The sequence below is a fragment of the Schistocerca gregaria genome, chromosome 10, assembly GCF_023897955.1.
Source record: "Schistocerca gregaria isolate iqSchGreg1 chromosome 10, iqSchGreg1.2, whole genome shotgun sequence".
Lineage (NCBI taxonomy): Eukaryota > Metazoa > Arthropoda > Insecta > Orthoptera > Acrididae > Schistocerca > Schistocerca gregaria.
In genome coordinates this window covers 91,959,269-91,977,339 of record NC_064929.1, presented here as the reverse complement: position 1 = coordinate 91,977,339, position 18,071 = coordinate 91,959,269, and the positions used below count along the sequence as shown (strand labels likewise).

The following is an 18,071-nucleotide window of genomic DNA, read 5'->3' as shown; positions in this document are numbered from 1 at the left end:
AACCTGTTTAATAGTTATCTAATTTTTAAAATAATATTAATTATATTTTAAAAATAAAAAGTACCAAGTGACTTAGTCACCGAAAATAAGTTTTTGTCTTCTTGGAGTAACAATGTACGCTTGGATTTTGTTTTGTTACTCCTGTGTTTTGAAGTAAAAAATTATTACAGTGTTAAATATTGCTTGGATAGTATTTTATTAAGTTTACTCGAACTTTCAGTAAGTACTGCTATTTAGTTTACAGAGATTCTTTTTCCAATATCCTCTAAAAGTAACCAGAACAGTTATCAGACCAAAAGTAAAATCAGTATGTCAGATATTCATACCTGTAGTGTAGGGTTATTTAAAAAATGTGACTGTTTCCAAACAACCTACACACCTTCAAAAAAGTTACAACCGGTATCTGAATTGAGTGAGGAAGAAAAAGATTTGATCCACTCATGATCTGGAATTAAGTCAAATGTTTTTGAAAAGTATCAAACAACACGTGTTGAAGCACTAAAAAAAGAAGGCCCATCAAAAAATCATTGAGAAGTGTAGGCTTGTATCTTTCTAAACAATTACTGACAAAAAATATTAGCATAAAACCTGGACAAAAGCTTTGCTCAAAATGCCGTAACTTTTGTGAGGAGAAATTAAGAGTTGAAGTCAATGAAAGTGAAACAGATGATGAAGTCATGGTTGAATTAGAATCATTGGAATCCAGAAATGAATCCCTCGTACAAACAAATATTGCTCTTGATAATTTAGGTTTAACACCGATAAGGCTTCATGGCTTGTCAGAACAAAGTAAAGGTTCTTATTTTAAAAGGAAGGTTAGCAGTATTGAAAAGACTGCAAAAAATGTGGTTTGAAAAGCATTAAAATATGATGCACCAAGTTCTGATGATGACGAAGAAGATACAAGTGTGGTTGAGAAAGCAAAGGATTTTGATGTAATGATTTCTCTTATGAAAGAGAAGATTTCATCTGTTGGGAGGTCTAGAAAAATCCAGATTCTGACCTTGGCTCCAGATTCTTGGAATCGAAATAAAGTGATGAAAGAATTTAATGTAAGTGAGTACATGATGCGACAAGCTAGAAAGCTAAAATCTGAAAAGGGTATTTTGGAAACTCTTGGTCCAAAGAAAGGTAAAACTCTTTCTGAAAATACTGTAAGACTTGTAACAGATTTTTATGAAAAGGATGAAAGTTCCAGAGTGCTACCTGGAACAAAAGACAAAGTAAGTGTTCAGAAAAATGTGTACATGCGAAAAAGACTCATTTTGTGTAACTTGAGAGAACTCTATTATTCTTTCAAATGGGAGAATCCCGAGGTAGAAGTAGGATTTTCAAAATTTTGTCTCTTGAGACCTAAATGGTGTATCCTTGCTGGTGCTGCAGGCACACACACTGTATGTGTATGCAGTATCCACCAGAATGTTAAACTGTTTATGGATGCTGTGAACAGTGAAGAATCTTATAAAGACCTAATTAAGATGCTTGTGTGCAACACGGAAAATCAAAACTGCATGCTACATCATTGCGACAGCTGTCCTGCAAATACTGCACTAACTGAGTACTTAACTGAAAAACTAAGTGAAGATTATGATTTAGAAGAAGAAATTGTAATCTGTCAGTGGGTTAACACAGACAGGGCAGAAATGATCAAACAGTCTATCAGCGTTGAAGACTACATTTCTTTATTGGTTAAGTCATTGGAAAAGCTCACCCCGCACTCATTTATAGCAAAATCCCAATCAGCAGCCTTTAAAAGATTGAAAGAAGACCCACCACCCAAAACAGCAATTACTGCGATGGATTTCAGTGAAAATTATTCCTTTGTTATACAAAATGAGATCCAGAGTTACCACTGGAATAGAGGTGGTTGTACTCAACACCCAGTTGGAGTTTTTCTAAGAAATGAGGAAAACAATGTTTTTGTTTCCAGCCACTGTTTTATTAGTGATGACCAAGAACAAGACACTGGTTTTGTTAACTTTGTACAAAAAGAAACTACAAAGTGGCTATCATTACATCATACTGACATTGACTCAGTTCACTACGTACTTTACAGATGGTTGTGCTGGGCAGTACAAAAATAGAAAGTTTTAAAAATTTGACTGAACCCTTGAGAGACTTTAATTTGAAGGCTCAACACACTTTTTTTTTTTTGCAACAAGTCATGAGAAGTCAATTTGTGATGGCCTAGGAGGAACTATTAAAAGAATTTTAAGGGAAGCCAGTCTACAGCTTTCAGAGGAAGAACAAATAATGACAGCAATCGATGTGTACAAGTTTTGTGTAAAAAACAATGAAAACATTCATTTTCACTTTATTGACAAAAAAGAAGCTGATTCGCTACAGTTAAAACTAGAAAAATGTTTTTCCGCAACCCAAACCATTCCTGGAACAAGAAGTTTTCATAACTTCAAACCACTTGCAACAAACAACCTTGAAATTAGAAGGACTACAGATAGTGTAAAACCCTCCTTAGTCTTTTCTTTCCATTCTTCTTCTGTTTGGGTTCGTGTTGAACCATCCATAAATAGCTATGTGGCTGCAAATTATGATGGTAACTGGTACTTTGGACTGGTAAAAACAATATTCGATGATGAAGAAGATGCAGAAATTCTATTTCTACATCCTTCAGGACCAGATGCAAAATTTTATTGGCCTGAAAGAGAAGATTCTTGCATAGTACCTTTGGAGCACATAGTCTGTGTAGTAGACACACCTCAATCAAGCGGCACTGGAAGAATGTACTACTTCAAAAAAAGACTGTATCAAAAGAACTGAAAGCTCTTGGATGAAATGGAAAAACAGTTTGAATCAGCATTAATGTTTATTAAGAAGACAAAATTACTCAAAAAGTTCAATGTTTCAAGCAATCAGTTGTGTTATACATAAGTGTCGTAAGTACACTATCTTTGTACATAATTCTAACGTAATCTACTGTAATTAATAAACATGTTAAAAAGCCATCATTATTTTTGTTTTATCAAGTAGCCTATATGTTTAAGAGTAAATTAAAACAAATTTGAGCATTCTATCAGGTCTGAGAATCTAGATATTGCAATTCTTATAAAACGAAACACACACACACACACACATATATATATATATATATATATATATATATATATATATATATATATATATATATATGTGTGTGTGCGCTTTCCCGCTTGGTAAGTCTTGGAATCAAAACAAAGATTCCAAGACTTACCAAGTGGGAAAGCGCCGGCAGACAGGCACATGAACAAAACACACAAACAAACACACAGAATTGCTAGCTTTCGCAACCGATGGTTGCTTCTTCAGGAAGGAGAGGGAAAGACGAAAGGATGTAGGTTTTAAGGGAGAGGGTAAGGAGTCATTCCAATCCCGGGAGCGGAAAGACTTCCCTTAGGGGAAAAATGGACAGGTGTACACTCGCACACACACCCACACACACACAAACATATCCATCCGCACATACACAGACACAAGCAGACATATGTAAAGGCAAAGAGTAAGGGCAGAGATGTCAGTCGAGGCGGAAGTACAGAGGCAAAGAAGTTGTTGAAAGACAGGTGAGGTATGAGCGGCGGCAACTTGAAATTAGCGGAGGTTCACCCTGTGGCTAAACATGCCTTGATGCACGGCCAGCACATCTTGGCACAGTGTTACACCGTCCGAGTTATCTGGATACTTCCCACCAACACCAACCTATCCGAACTCCGGAGATGGGAACTCGCCCTTCAGTATATCCTCTCTTCTCGATATCCGCCAGGCCTCAACATATATATATATAAAACAAAGATTCCAAGACATACCACGCGGGAAAGCGCCGGTAGATAGGCACAATAAATAAAACACATAAACACACACAGAATTTCTAGCTTTCGCAACCGACGGTTGCTTCTTCAGGAAAGAGGGAAGGAAATCCTGAAGAAGCAACCGTCGGTTGCAAAGTAATAGAAAATATTAATATATTTTAATAGTATCATTTTTATCTTCAAATATGTATAATAAATAAACTTGTTGCAAAAATTCATGATGTTATCTAAAAGAGTTTTTAAGATAAGCAATTTTAAACTATAAGAGATACAGCAAAAAAAATTTTGCAGGTGTTTTCAGGATGGTATTAGAACCATTTGAGCCAAATTTCATGAAAATTTAAGAAGGTGGGTGTAAATTTTTTTTTTTTTTTTTTTTTTTGGGGGGGGGGGTAATTTGATATGGACTGACCCTAATCACATTTTGGAATTTTTTATTTTCCCTCAGAAATATGTTGTTGGTGTTTTGATTCACAGAATATGTTCCCTAAATGGACGTTACTGGGTTGTAAAAATTTCACTGGGCTGTGCGGAATAGTTCCAAAGTTATTAAGATGTGAAGTTGGGTCTGGGGATAGATTTCCAGATGCGGGTTGCAATTTCCGCGTCACGCCACCTTCTTCCACAAGCCATAATTCTGGAACTAACTGGCAGGGAACTTTAAAATTTTGTACATGAGTGCTCCTCACTTGGTAACATTGATGTGCTACATTTCAGCCGAATCTGAGACTATCAGCTGGAACATTTTCTCAAATTGGTTGAATTGACATAGAATGACCCCTGAGTAACTCAAAAAACTTTAAAAAAATAAATAAAAATAAAATGTCTTTGTTCACAACTCATCGTGATATATTTCAGTTAATTATTCTGATGTAACTACAGAATCAAACTGTTTATAAACTTCACAATTTGCCTATACATTACCAATGTAGTGGACATCATGGTAGCAAAGCTTCTGCATAACACCAGCAGCTTACATCATATAAATAGGTTTCAGGCTTTACATCACTGTCACAGTGTGACAGTTTTACCGAAGTTCAAGGCACTCTTCCTGACATTTATGGAATGGATTCATTTGATATATTATGTCTTTCTATTCTGTAGTGCTATAGATGCACTAGTTAAATTCCATTTTAGAGTATAATGTAATTAGCACAGTTCATGTTTCATGTGGAAGATTAGTGTACTAACGAAAAATTATATAAATGTGTTGGTATGGTCCATAGCGGCTTAACAATTACCGGTCCGTTCTAAAGTGAGAAAACCAGCACCGCAGCATCCTAGGGGCAACACTTGGTATCTGTGCAACAGCAGGCATGTGTGGGTTTCTTAACCAATAACAGCTTCTTTACACAGGATCCTAAGCCTTATGATACGTTTCTGCATTGTCAAGGAGGCCAAGGTTAGAAATCCATTCTACACTTATGCTTACTTCGAGCTATTTGAATTTTTTTTTAAAACAGGTTTCATTAATTTGCTGTAGATAGAATGTCATGAGAACAACTTTACTGCCAACCAGATCCCACTAACTGGATTGATTGGAAGAAATTTTGATAGGACAGAACCCAAAAAATTACACTTTTCAAATGTGATTGTCTCATATTATTAGAACCACAAGAAGAAGAAAAACTATTGTTTTTATTGGATTCCTTATTCCACTTCACTTTAACAGAGTTGACAGTTGTGCAGATGTCATAAAAAACTAAAAAGACTACTTTCTTTCTTTCCCTCTTTTTCCTCATGCCCATTTCTTGGTCATCAAGACTTCAGGTCTTTTCGTATGATCTTCCACAAAGAGTATTAAAGCAGTGTAGAACATAACAGAAGACGTCAGATGTAATTTGAGTGCCGGCGGAATATCGGCCCATTTTCAATGCCCCTCCACCTTGTCTCCGTTTTTAGTCGACCTTATAGGCTCACATTGCAAAACAAAATCTAGTCTTTAGATGGTTTAAAATATGGTCTTTCTAATGAAAACGGTTTAAAAGATTCGTCAACTTTGGCCTCAATTTGTGAACTATTGGAAAGCAGAAGGAGAATAAAATTATATATTCTAAGATCTTGCACTGGAAAGTTAGGGAGTGCAAAGCTCCATGTTTATCCCGCAAATACTTCCGGAAATATATAAAGCTAAAATTCTAATTTTTCGCGCGTTTATTTTTCAACCTACTTTGCTTCAAATTTTCTTAGAAAATGTTTTTCATTATTTTCTTTACGATAGCGTAAAATTTTGTATATGATGGCCTTGTAAATATTGCGGGGGGTATTGTATCTCAAAGTTGCCGAAAACACAGCTGCACTGTTGACAGCTGCGGTACGGGGTAAAAAAAAAAGACTATATCTCCGGAAGCAGTGAATTAGTGATCGTAAAACATTACCAATATACATGAAGAACATGTGCGAACGTTCGCACAAACTTCAGCAAAATTGATGATGCCTATGCGGAAACTTTTTCCGAAATTACGTGCTTGGCATGGAAACATCGTCATAAATGTTCCATTTCAAGACGCAGACTTTTCCGTTTAAATTGGCAATTTTTTTTTTACTGTATTCCAAATTATTGACTGACTTAGAAAACAGTGTGGATCTGTTTCTACACGAATGTTGTAATTTGGACACATTTATCATAGTGATATAATAAAAATGATAGCACACTATGCTGTACCTCGAGAATGGTATGAAATTCGATATAACAAAATAACTGGAACAACGTGCAGGCACTTACCCATAACAGTGCGCGTAATCTCAACAATTAAACACAAGCGCCGAGGAATCAAAACAATATTATATAGTCTTTACGGCTTCCTGCAATCATAAACAACCGCCCGCGAACTCAAACATAAAAACAATACCGTCACGTGCCTTCAAGCAGCGCCATTTTCGGACAGTGGAGAAAACATCTGGAACAAAACAAGCACGATGGCGGAAATTTGAGTTATTCGAATTTATGCACAAACAACTAATTGTTCGAGGAACGTAATAAGTACTCAGTTTCTGTAACGTTATTAAAGTATTGTGCAATTAGTCATTCAAACCACGCAAACAGTAGTCCATCATAACAGAGGCGAAAAAATCGAGCAGACGAAAAATGCACATTTTAATATATATGCAGACATTTTCAGAAAAACCGCCAGCGGCGTGAAGTTCATCGCAGAGGCGCTGTGAAGTGCATGACATTCAGATTGCGACGTATTTTAGGATGTTCGCACGGTAATAAGACATACTAACAGGCACTATGTGAGCACATGCTGGAGCCAGTTACCCTCACGAATGTATTTCATGATTTCCACAACACTTTCTACTGGATTAAACAGACCTGTAGGTCCCATACATTAAGCAGTATTCTAAGACTGACCATATGAGTGTCTTGTGAGCAATCTCTGGAGTAGGTTAACCGTTATTTTCCCAGTATCTGCTTCGACTGTGAGTCATTCATTTCCTGTCATGAGGTGCTACTTTTATTTCCAAACATCTGAAGAAAATTTACAAACTGTACCACTCTTAAATCTTACCAAGAGCTGCCTGAATATTTGTGCACCTTTTTTCAGATAGCACTTTATTTATAGATAACTGCAAAGTTTCTGAGGGTACTATTAATATCAATTGCTACATCATTGATAAACATCAAGAACAGCAAGGATCCCGATACACTTTCCTTCATCATGCTGGAAGTCAGTTCTATCTCTTTCAATAGCTATCCATCTAGGATAACACGCTGCATCCTCCCTACCGAGAAATCCTGTTCCGAGTCACAAATTACACTCAATACCCATACAACTGTACTTCTCTTAATAAATGCTGATATGACAAATGAATCTGCATCTACATGACAGCCATGATAAATGCCTTTCAGGGTGTCTACATTACTCATGTTTTTTGGGGTCTATAGGCTACTGGTAGCATGGCGGAGGTTATACTGTTTGTGATACCTCTCGAGCTCAGAAACATTCAATGATACTCTAATTGACGGATGTCGATAATGTGGAGGCAGTGGTTGTGTGGATCGCTTTTGCTATTCTTTGTGTATATGGAAGTTACCTGTGCTTTCTTCCACCAGATTTTTTGTTCCAGGTTATATCTGGTTGAAAGAGGGCTATCTCAGCCACAAATTCCCACGTAGAATCTGACAGAAATTCATCTGGGCCATGCAGCCTTGTACAGTTTCAGTGATTTCAAGTATTTCCCAGTGCTGCTGACATTAGTATTTATCTAACACAACTTTGCACTGGTACTGACCATAAAGTGGAGGTGTTGAGTCGCAGATAGGCACAACAAAAAGACTCTCACAATTATAGCTTTCAGCCATTAAGGCCTTTGTCAACAACTCTCTCTCTCTCTCTCTCTCTCTCTCTCTCTCTCTCTCTCTCTCTCTCTCTCTCTCTCTCTCTACTGCAGTCTCAGGCAACAGAAACAAACAGCACTGCAAGCACAGCAGCAGCATCAGTGCATGACGGGAGTGGCGACTGGGTGGGGATAAGGAGGAGGCTTGGGCAGGGAAGGGAATGGGGAGGGATAGTGTGACGGGGGTGGCGGACAATGAAGTGCCGCAGTTTAGGCGGAGGGCAGGGAGAAGGGGCGAGCCGCGAGCAGCGGAAAAGGAGAGAAATAATAATACTGGGTGTGGTGGTCGAATGGCAACTGTGTAGTACTGGAATGGGAACAGGAAGGGGGCTCAATGGGTGAGGACAGTGACAACGAAGGTTGAGGCCAGGAGGATTATTGGAACTTAAGATGTATTGCACACCTGCGCAGTTCATAAAAGCTGGTGGGGGTGATTTTTCATATGTATTTGGGTGTCTTTTTGCATAATTTTTCGGACGTAATCCTACATTATTTACATAATTTTATGCATTTTCTCCACCACCATCTGTGTAATTACAGAAAAATTTTCCTTATCCCTAGCCAGATCCCAGTCCCACATTCTGTTCCTGCATTGTTGCTTGGCTCATCAAATTACCCATCTCTGGCTGCCACTGTTCCTTCCACAGTGACCTCCACCCGTTCAGATTCCGCCAATCCTTAGCCCTCACCAACATAGTCCTGCAAAACCATATCAACCGAGCCCAAACCTCCTTGCAGTATCTTCTCTCCATCCGCAAAATTCTCCCGCTATGCAACCCCAAATTCCTGGGACCCATAAAACACATTGAAACTCTTGCCCTACAGGAACTCGAGCAACACGCACAACGCCACCTCAAAAAGCTTAAAACGTCCTCTTCGAACAATTATACATGACTGTGCTTAAACTGACACACAATATTTTTAGCGCAACGCAATCTGACTTTCAATAATCCCTACAAAAGAATGCCCTGACTAACATTAACCTATACCTTTCACAAATCACTTACCTCACAAAAATCTTCGTTACTCAAACTACTGCAATACAGCGAAGGCCACTACTGCCAGCTAAATAAAAGATTCAAACTACGGAAGGCACTAACTACTGATAGGCATAGTTAGCGAATGAAAGATTTTAATAGAGAACAAACAATGTATTTACCTTAATAGTCATAATATATATATCAGTTCATGACATCCATTCTTACAAATTTCAAAACTCCGCCATCTCTCTCCCCACATCCACCATTGCTGGCGGCTCACCTCCAACTGCGCAACGCTACGCGCTGTTAGCATCCAGCTGCCGCTGCCCAACACTACAATGGAAGACAACAATGCAAACCAGCCACAGACTGCACACAGCACAGCCAGCGATTTTCATACAGAGCGCTACGTGGTGTTACCAATAAGAAAACCTAAACAGCCTACTTACATAGCCCCCATGCTCCCCACAAAAAAATTTACAAATTGTTTTGGGCAGTGGCCAATACAGATTTGAAAAATTTTTTCATAATTACAATAACAAAGAAATGAAATGCACACACTTATTGATACAATGTTGGTCAAAAGCTAAAATTTTCTCACAGTCCATAAAGACAGTCCTGATCATTCATCAAAGTAAAACTGCAGTGTTTCTCTCAAAGTCTGAGTAGTAAAAGAAAATGCACACGGAAGTAGTGGATTTCCATGCAGTCTTGAAAAAGTAGTGTTGTCCTTCCAACGGAAAGACAGTGCTGACTCTTGACATGCAGACAGGTAATGGGCCACAACAGAGCAAACTCACAGCAGAGTCAGTCGCAGTTTTGAAGAATATTGGTAGGTAGGTCAACACAGAGTAGATCCATTGTAGTCCTGGTAGAGATTACGGTATTGGTGGGCCACCAGAGGTGCAGACCCACTGCAGTCCTTGTAGAAATAATGGTATTGGTGAGTTATCAAAGGTGTAGACCCACTTCAGTCCTTGTAGAGATAGCCAGCAGCTATCTGTTGCGACTGTGCAAGTGCACAATCACCATCAAAGAGTCTTGCGGAGAATATAGCAAGTCCATCAACCACCACTTGTGCATGCACAAAGTTTTTGGAATTGTCCTTAGAACCAGCAATGCTGTTAATCAGTCCCTTGCTGAATTATCAACACATGTGCAAACACTAACAGTCCCTACTTCTCACATATTGTCCATATACTATGACCAACAGAAACGTGTGCAGTGAAATGATACTTAATTTGAAGAACTGGTGTCTATATAATTATAAATTTGAAACATAAAAACACAATTACAAAGGCACAAAATACATCATTAAAGAACATAACAATACAGATAACATTTGTAGTAAAACGGGCTTTACAAAAGAATAGAAATAAACATATACATCAGTGTTACAGGAATTATGACATAAGTAAATACATAAAAGATCAGAATAATTATTGAAACATCAACTTCACACATGAGCATTAAAACAGAACAGAATAAATAATGTCTAAACATCTTTACAAAGAAAATAACATACTATTAGAAAAATTCTACAACGGAAATCTTATTTCCTAAACACATAAAGACAGGACAAACACAGATTCACATAGCGTAATAACACAAAATACAGGACAGGGTTTGTTTTCAGTGTGACATTTGGTACTGGAGTCCAACCCAAAACGTCATTCTGTAGATCTTGCGTCTTATCTCAATATTTGTTTCCACCAAAAATATCCTATCCAAGCATGCTTTCTGTATTTTGTTCACATCCTCTTACAAAAATAGTTTTCCTCCACTGTACACTGCTTTTTTGGCCAAATCGTTTTCTTATAGTTTCTCAATGCATTTCTTCCAATTCATCACAACTCGTTCTCTTTTATAGCCTACCCCATCTTAAGCTAACGTAAATCTACTGAGCTCAGATGCTAAACTAAGGGACGAGGCAATGCAGCAGCACAAAACAATTAATACAAACAGCAATGAAAAAGAAATGGAAGTTGTCAAAGCAAGCAGCAATATTAAAACGAATATAAAGCAATAAAAAAATGGAAGTTGTCAAAGCAAGCAGCAATATTACAGCTAATATATGGCAAAGCGCAGCAAACAAGAAAAATAAATCCGTAGTAAAACTGGCTTAACAGAGTAATACAAAGTTAAATTCAGTAACATTATGCCTGGCAAACAGTAGCAGCAAATGCAATAACTTTTACAAAACATGACAAAGCTCAAGCAGAAAAAATATTACAGTAAAAATGACCATGTTTAATACCTACATCACATCTTACACTAGGGTGATGCATCACGAGAACTTACTCTAGCAGACAAGTTACCAAATTGAAAAAAAAAAATTATTCATGCAGTTCCTGTGAAGGGAAATGTCTATTTATGTTCACTCGTTTTCTTGGAAGTAGATCATAATTTTTTTTTTTTACTGGATCTGTAGGTATAAAATAACTATATTAGTACATCTATTAAATTTTATTTTAACCAATGCTGCAGTGCAGCTAGAAACTAGATATTAAACAAAATAGGCAAAGCAAGGCGTGAAACGTCATTCGCTAGCCATAAGGCATTTCATAATGCAGTAAACAATCTTCCAACTAGCAAGACAATAGACGTGAAACGTTGCTCATCATTTCATTTCAGTAAATATCGTAAATTAAGAACTCTACATTGTAATCATGTTTTCACGTTTGAGGGTGTTGTATTTACTATACTTTCTACAAAAGAATGTCAACAGCGAGTTTTTTTTTTTTATTTTTTTTTACCTGTGCCTCTGAAAGGCACACACTAATGGCTTTTTCCCAGGCGACTGTCACACAGCTGGGTGCCCACGACACATTATATGCAGGTGGTCACTTACCTTTCTTACTGAAAAATTTACGTCAGCAGTTTACGCTACAGTGACAGTCTCATATAAAAATATTTTCACAGGTTGAGAATTTGCATTACAAATCTATAGAAACAAAATCCTTTAAATATAATAGTGCCCAAAAAATTTTCACCAGCATAGTGATACATTCACGCATATACACACATTTCATAACTCTTAAAGTACGATTCTCGGTTTCCAACATCCTTTTTCACCAACCAGAGTCCCTAACCACTACTCATTATTCCTTACCTTATTACACATATACATATTTGTCGACACTTCTTCAATATTTCATCATAACAGATACGTAGCATAACCAAATAACTTAAATAGCATCAGCTTAAACATACCTCAGCAGTATAATTCACATCGTTGTCGTAATAATAACATCATAACACCTCAGTCAAATCTCAAAATCATCGTAGCTTCCTCCAATAATTTCAAAACCTTAATATTCATAATATATATATATCAGTTCATGACATCCATTCTTACAAATTTCAAAACTCCGCCATCTCTCTCCCCACATCCACCACTGCTGGCGGCTCACCTCCAACTGTGCAACGCTACGCGCTGCTCACAACCAGTTGCTGCTGCCCAACACTACAATGGCAGACAACAATGCAAACCAGCCACAGACTGCACACAGTACAGCCAGCGATTTTCATACAGAGCGCTCCGTGGCGTTACCAATAAGAAAACCTAAACAGCCTACTTACAAGCTCTCCATCTCACTCACTTCCTACTCCCGCCTTGGAGTACCACTGTCCACCACCTCTGAAACAACTTCCAAACCCGCTCCACGTCCCCTCATAGTTGGCAACTTCTGTCTCACAGACCTGCTACACCTACCCCAGCCTCCAAAACTCCCTCCCAACACCACACAGAATCCAGAACCCAAACAGACCTGCAACACAGTAAAGAACCCTTCCTCCAGAAGCCTTAGTCCCACAGAAATATCAGTCTTTTCCAAAGGCCTCACCTTTTGCCCCACTCCCAAATTAAATCGTGCAGGACTTATTAAAGACCTTCTCTCTGTCTCTCGGTCCCTACGATGGAAACACTTTTTCGCCACCAACCCTACTAATCAAACTCAACCAGAGACCAACATTGAACATTGCCTAACTCAGTTCACTCCTCTATCCAACCGTGGTCCACCCACACTGCCCCCAAACCACCACCACCCCCCCCCCCCCCCAACCCCCCTGTTAGCTTACCAGAATTTCTTAACCTCAAACCTTGCCTCATCATCATTCCTCAAATCCCTCAACATGCAAACTAACCTTTCACTTGCAGAAAGAACTGCAGTCAAAGATGGCTACACCAGTACCTCCATCCATATCAGACTACCAGCAATACCTCCACTTCGATAGCTGCCACTCATTCCATACCGAGAAGTCCCTTCCGTACAGCCTAGCCACCTGCGGTCATCGCATCTGTAGTGACAAGCAGTCCCTCTCAAAATGGACTGAAGGTCTCACTGAAGCCTTCACTGACAGTAATTATCCTCCCAACCTTGAACAAAAACAAATCTTCCTTGCCTTATATTTCCAGTCTCCCACCACCTCCCAAAGTCCCACCATCCAGCACCATCCCCTCATAACTCAGTACCACCCAGGACCGGAGAAACTGCGTTTCATTCTCCACGAGGGCTTCGATTACCTCTTGTCTTGCTCTCAAATGAGAAATGTCCTGCCCACTATCCTTCTTACCCCTCCCACAGTGCTATTCTGCCATCCACCAAACCTACACAATATACTTGTCCATTGTTACACAACCCCTGTTCCCAGTCACTTACCTCATGGCTCGTACCTGTAATAGCCCTAGATGCAAGACTTGTTACATACATCCTCCCACCACCACCTACTCCAGTCTTGTCACTATTGTCACCTATCCCATCAAAGGCAGGGCTACCTGTGAAACCAGTCGTGTGATCTACAAGCAAAGCTGCAACCACTGAGCTACATTCTCTGTAGGCACGACAACCGACAAGCTGGCTGTCCGCACGAAGGGCCACCGACAAACTGTGGCCGAGAAACGAGTGGACCACCCTGTTGCTGAACACGCTGCCAAACATTATATCCTTCATTTCAATGACTGCTTCACAGCCTGTGCCATATGCATCCTTCCCACCAACACCAGCTTTTCTGAATTAAGCAGGTGGGAACTTTCCCTGCAATACATCCTACGTTCCCGGAACCCTCCTGGCCTCAATCTTCATTAGTCACTGTCCTCTCCCATCCAGCCCCCTCCCATTCCAGCACTACACAGCTGTCATTCCACCACCACATCCAGTCTTTTTATTTCTCTCCTTTTCAACTGCATTCCCCCACCCCCCTCCCCACTTCTCCACTGCCCTCTGTCTAAACTGCAGCACTTCACTGTCTGCCACCCCCACCATAGAGAGTCTTTTTGTTCTGCCTATCTGCGACTCAGCATCTCCGCTATATGGTGAGAAACTACTTTCCTTCTCATAATATTGTTACATTACAACCTGGATTTTCCATTGTTTACTTTTGCACTGGTGTGAGAATGAAATTGGGGCACTTCTTCTGGATGGTACTTCACATAGGTACATTAAAAACAGAGTTCACCATTTATACTTTTGCTTTGCCATCCTCAATTTCAATTTCTGCCTCATCTGCGAGTGTCATGACAACAGTAGTGCCTCTGACAGACTTCACAGATGACTCCAGCATCTCTTTGTCTTGTGAGAGGTATTTTGACAAAGCTGTGCTATAGTAATCATTGAAGGCTTTTTGACAGTCAAGTAAGTGTCTTTTAACATTTCTCTTTCTGTAGCTCTAACCTTTGTTTTACATCTTGGAATGTTAGCACTGGTATTTACTGTTGGGGAATACTTAACCAGGATATCAGTTCTTCAAATATAGGTTCATAACTACACTTACCTTCTCTTTCTGCACTTGCATCCCTCCTCGAAGTTGTGGTCCTGTTATGCAGTGCCACTCATAGCTATATCAAACTTCTTCACCGTCTACAGGAAAGCGCCATGATAATGGAAGGTTATGATATGTTTGTTACCTACTAGCTATGAAATCACGTAACCACTTATTTTCAAAATCCTTCACTACTTAACAGTCCCCATAATATTTTCAACACACCAATTAAACACTCACATTTAAACTCTCAGTTCCCAAAATCATCGACAGTCAGATTTTAGTATCCCAAAATTAAGAAATAAGTAATTAATTAATTAATAACTAATTCCATTCAATCTTCTTTTGTTTTTGTTTTTGAAACAACAGCCACTGTCATCCTGACCTCTTCTTCTTTGGCATCCACGGCATCTTTAAGAGCAATGTCCCAAAGTGTAAACAGAAACTTTCCCAGCAGTACAGTACTCACCTTCCATCATGCCTTGTGCCTATACTGTGCTCATAAATAAAAAATGTGTGCAAAGTATGCGGTGTTTCCTCTACTACTACTACTCCAACATCATAAATTAAGATTTCTACATGAGTATACGAATCGTGAGGATAAGATTGGAATAATTACTGCATGCACAGAGGCATTCAAACAATCATTCTTCCTGCATTCCATATGTGAATGGAACATGAAGAAACCCTAATAACTGGTACAATGGGACATACTCTCTGCCACACACCTCACAGTCATTCACAGAGTATAGATGTGGATGTAGATGTAGATGTATGCTTGATTGGCATAGTAAAAAGTAAGTGGGACCTTGAATAGCAACATGTACCATACGACCTACCGTGCAGTAGTCACTGTACACCACGAAGGGTTCCCCACATCACAGACTCCTCTATCAGATAATTCTCTGTTGGTTACTTGATCAACTATTTTTTCAGATTTGAACAACAGCTCCTCCACAAAATCATGCTCACAGTTAAATGTTTCGGGTTATCCTCGAAATATGACATTATTGCATGTTTGCGTACAATACTGAACTTGTAAATTTTTCAGCTTATTTCAGTCAACCTCTGTACTTTGGTAATGATTGTTTCTACAGTCACCTTACAGTCACTGATGCCTGCTTCAGTGTGGACATCCTCAAACAGGGCAGATGTATTTGTTGCTATTGTACCCAATATGTGACATCAGTAGTGTGCTTCCAAATTATCTGTTGGAAGCAATTTTCAGAGAAAGTTTTGCAGGATGTCTCGTCACTCCTATCAGTTCTGTTTGAGTCTTCAAACTGGTCTGATGCAGACTGCCACAAATTCCTCTCCTGTGCTGACCTGTTCATCTCAGAGTAACACTTGCAACCCGCATCCTCAGTTATCTGCCAGATGTATTCCAACCTCTGTCTTCCTCTACAGTGTTTACTCTCTACAGCTTCCTGTAGTACCGTGGAGGTTATTCCCTGTAGTCTTAACAGAAGTCCTATCATCCCGTCTCTTCTTCTTGTCAGTCTTTTCCGTACATTCCTTTCCTTGTTGATTCTGCAGACAATCACCTTAATCCTAATTTTCAACAGTGTTCTGTAGAACCACATCTCAAATGTTTCAATTCTCTTCTATTCTGGTTTCCCTACAGTCCCCATTTCAGGCTAGCATACAAAACTGTGCTTCAAACTTGCATTCTCAGAAATTTCTTCCTCAAATTAAGGACTGCGTTTGGTACTAGTCGACTTCTTTTGGCTCAGAATGGCCTTTTTGATAAATGGTAGTTCCCTTTCTGTGTCCTCCTTGCTCTCTCCATCATGGATTATTTTGTTTTCCCAGATACCAGAATCCCTTAACTTAATCTACTTCATGGTCCGCAATACTGATATTAAATTTCTTGCTGTTCTCATTTCTTCTACTTCTCATTACTTTCATCTTTCTTCATTTCATTCTCAGTTCTCAGTCTGTACTTATTAGACTGTTCAGTCCATTCAACAGATCCTGTAATTCTTCTTCACTTTCACCGAGGACAGCAATGTCGTCAGCAAATCTTATCACCAATATCCTTTTGATTTGCATTTTAGTCCCACTCTCGAACTTTACTTTTATTTCCGTCATTTCTTTTTCGATGTATCTGTTGGACAGTAGGAGTAAAAAACCACATCTCTCTCCTACACTCTTTTTAATCCGAGCACTTCGTTCTCGGTGTTCCAGTCTCATTTTTCTCTCCCGGTTCTTACACGTGTCTTTTATTACCCTTCCTTCCCTGCAGCTTATCCGAGTTCTTCTCAGAATTTAAGATATCTTCCACCATTTTACATTGTCCAATGCTCTTTCCACGTCAGCAAATCCTATAAACGTATCACACGTTTTGCGGATACACATTACGTGTCTTCAATGCGACAGTTTCCGTAACCTTCGGGCATCCTCGTGCCGTCAACCACTGCTAATTCTTTTGTCTTTTAGGGGCAGTTTCCCACCCCGAGGACAAGAGAGGCCCCGATTCTCTGTCCGCTCCCCTGCCCTCTTTGACGAGGTCGTCGGCAGAACGGTGGCGACTTCTCGTGCCAGAAGTCTTCTCCCGTCACTGCTTCTGATTTTCTATTCGAACTTTAAGCAGTGGCAAGGATTGAACGTGGTACCCGGGATGTTTTGCTAGTCCTAGGCCGATAAGAGGTTCAAAACTATAATTCTTACAATTAATTGTTGATGATTAAGTTCTCCTCCAGCGGTGACAAAATTGTTGGAAAACTACACTACCCGACACAAAGGTGATGCACCGAGAAGCAGAGGAGGAAATCAAATGAAACTTCACCGGTTTAAAGGGTACGTGATGTTATTTCAGTGATTGCAATATGGAGACAAATTTGCAAAGTACACGACAGTATGAGCCCACTCGTCAGTGGGATGCTGCAACGCCTCTGGCTGGACTCTGGCACTTTTTCGGTCGGAAGGGCGTCAGAAAGCCATTGTATCCTCTCCCGAGGCAAGCTGGCCCACAACTGTTGTAACCTTTCCCCGACACCCCAGATGCTGGCACCGAGAATTAGCTGACGTGCCGGGGTCCTACCAACGTTCTTTTGCAGTCGTCAGTCTTTCTACCTCAAATTAAGGCTTCTCTTGGCCAGGAATGCTCTTTTTGCCAGCCACAGTCTGCTTTGATGTGCTCCTTACTCCATCAGTCATTGGTTATTTTGTGTCTAGGTAGTAAAATTCC

General features: G+C 39.4%; 1 protein-coding gene across 4 annotated transcripts in view; it reads right to left on the bottom strand.

Moving 5' to 3' along the window:
- Window positions 1-6,680, bottom strand: part of LOC126293728 (uncharacterized) — a 103,772-nt gene extending 97,092 nt beyond the window's left edge. For 3 of the 4 annotated variants that reach the window (XR_007552353.1, XM_049987053.1, XM_049987056.1), the window contains exon 1: window positions 6,526-6,680. The gene's annotated coding sequence lies outside the window, so the exon portion shown is untranslated. Of the gene's footprint in view, window positions 1-3,208; window positions 3,397-6,525 lie in introns of those variants that run through there. The other variant, XM_049987054.1, reaches the window with a different exon arrangement.
- Window positions 6,681-18,071: the final 11,391 nt, after the last annotated feature.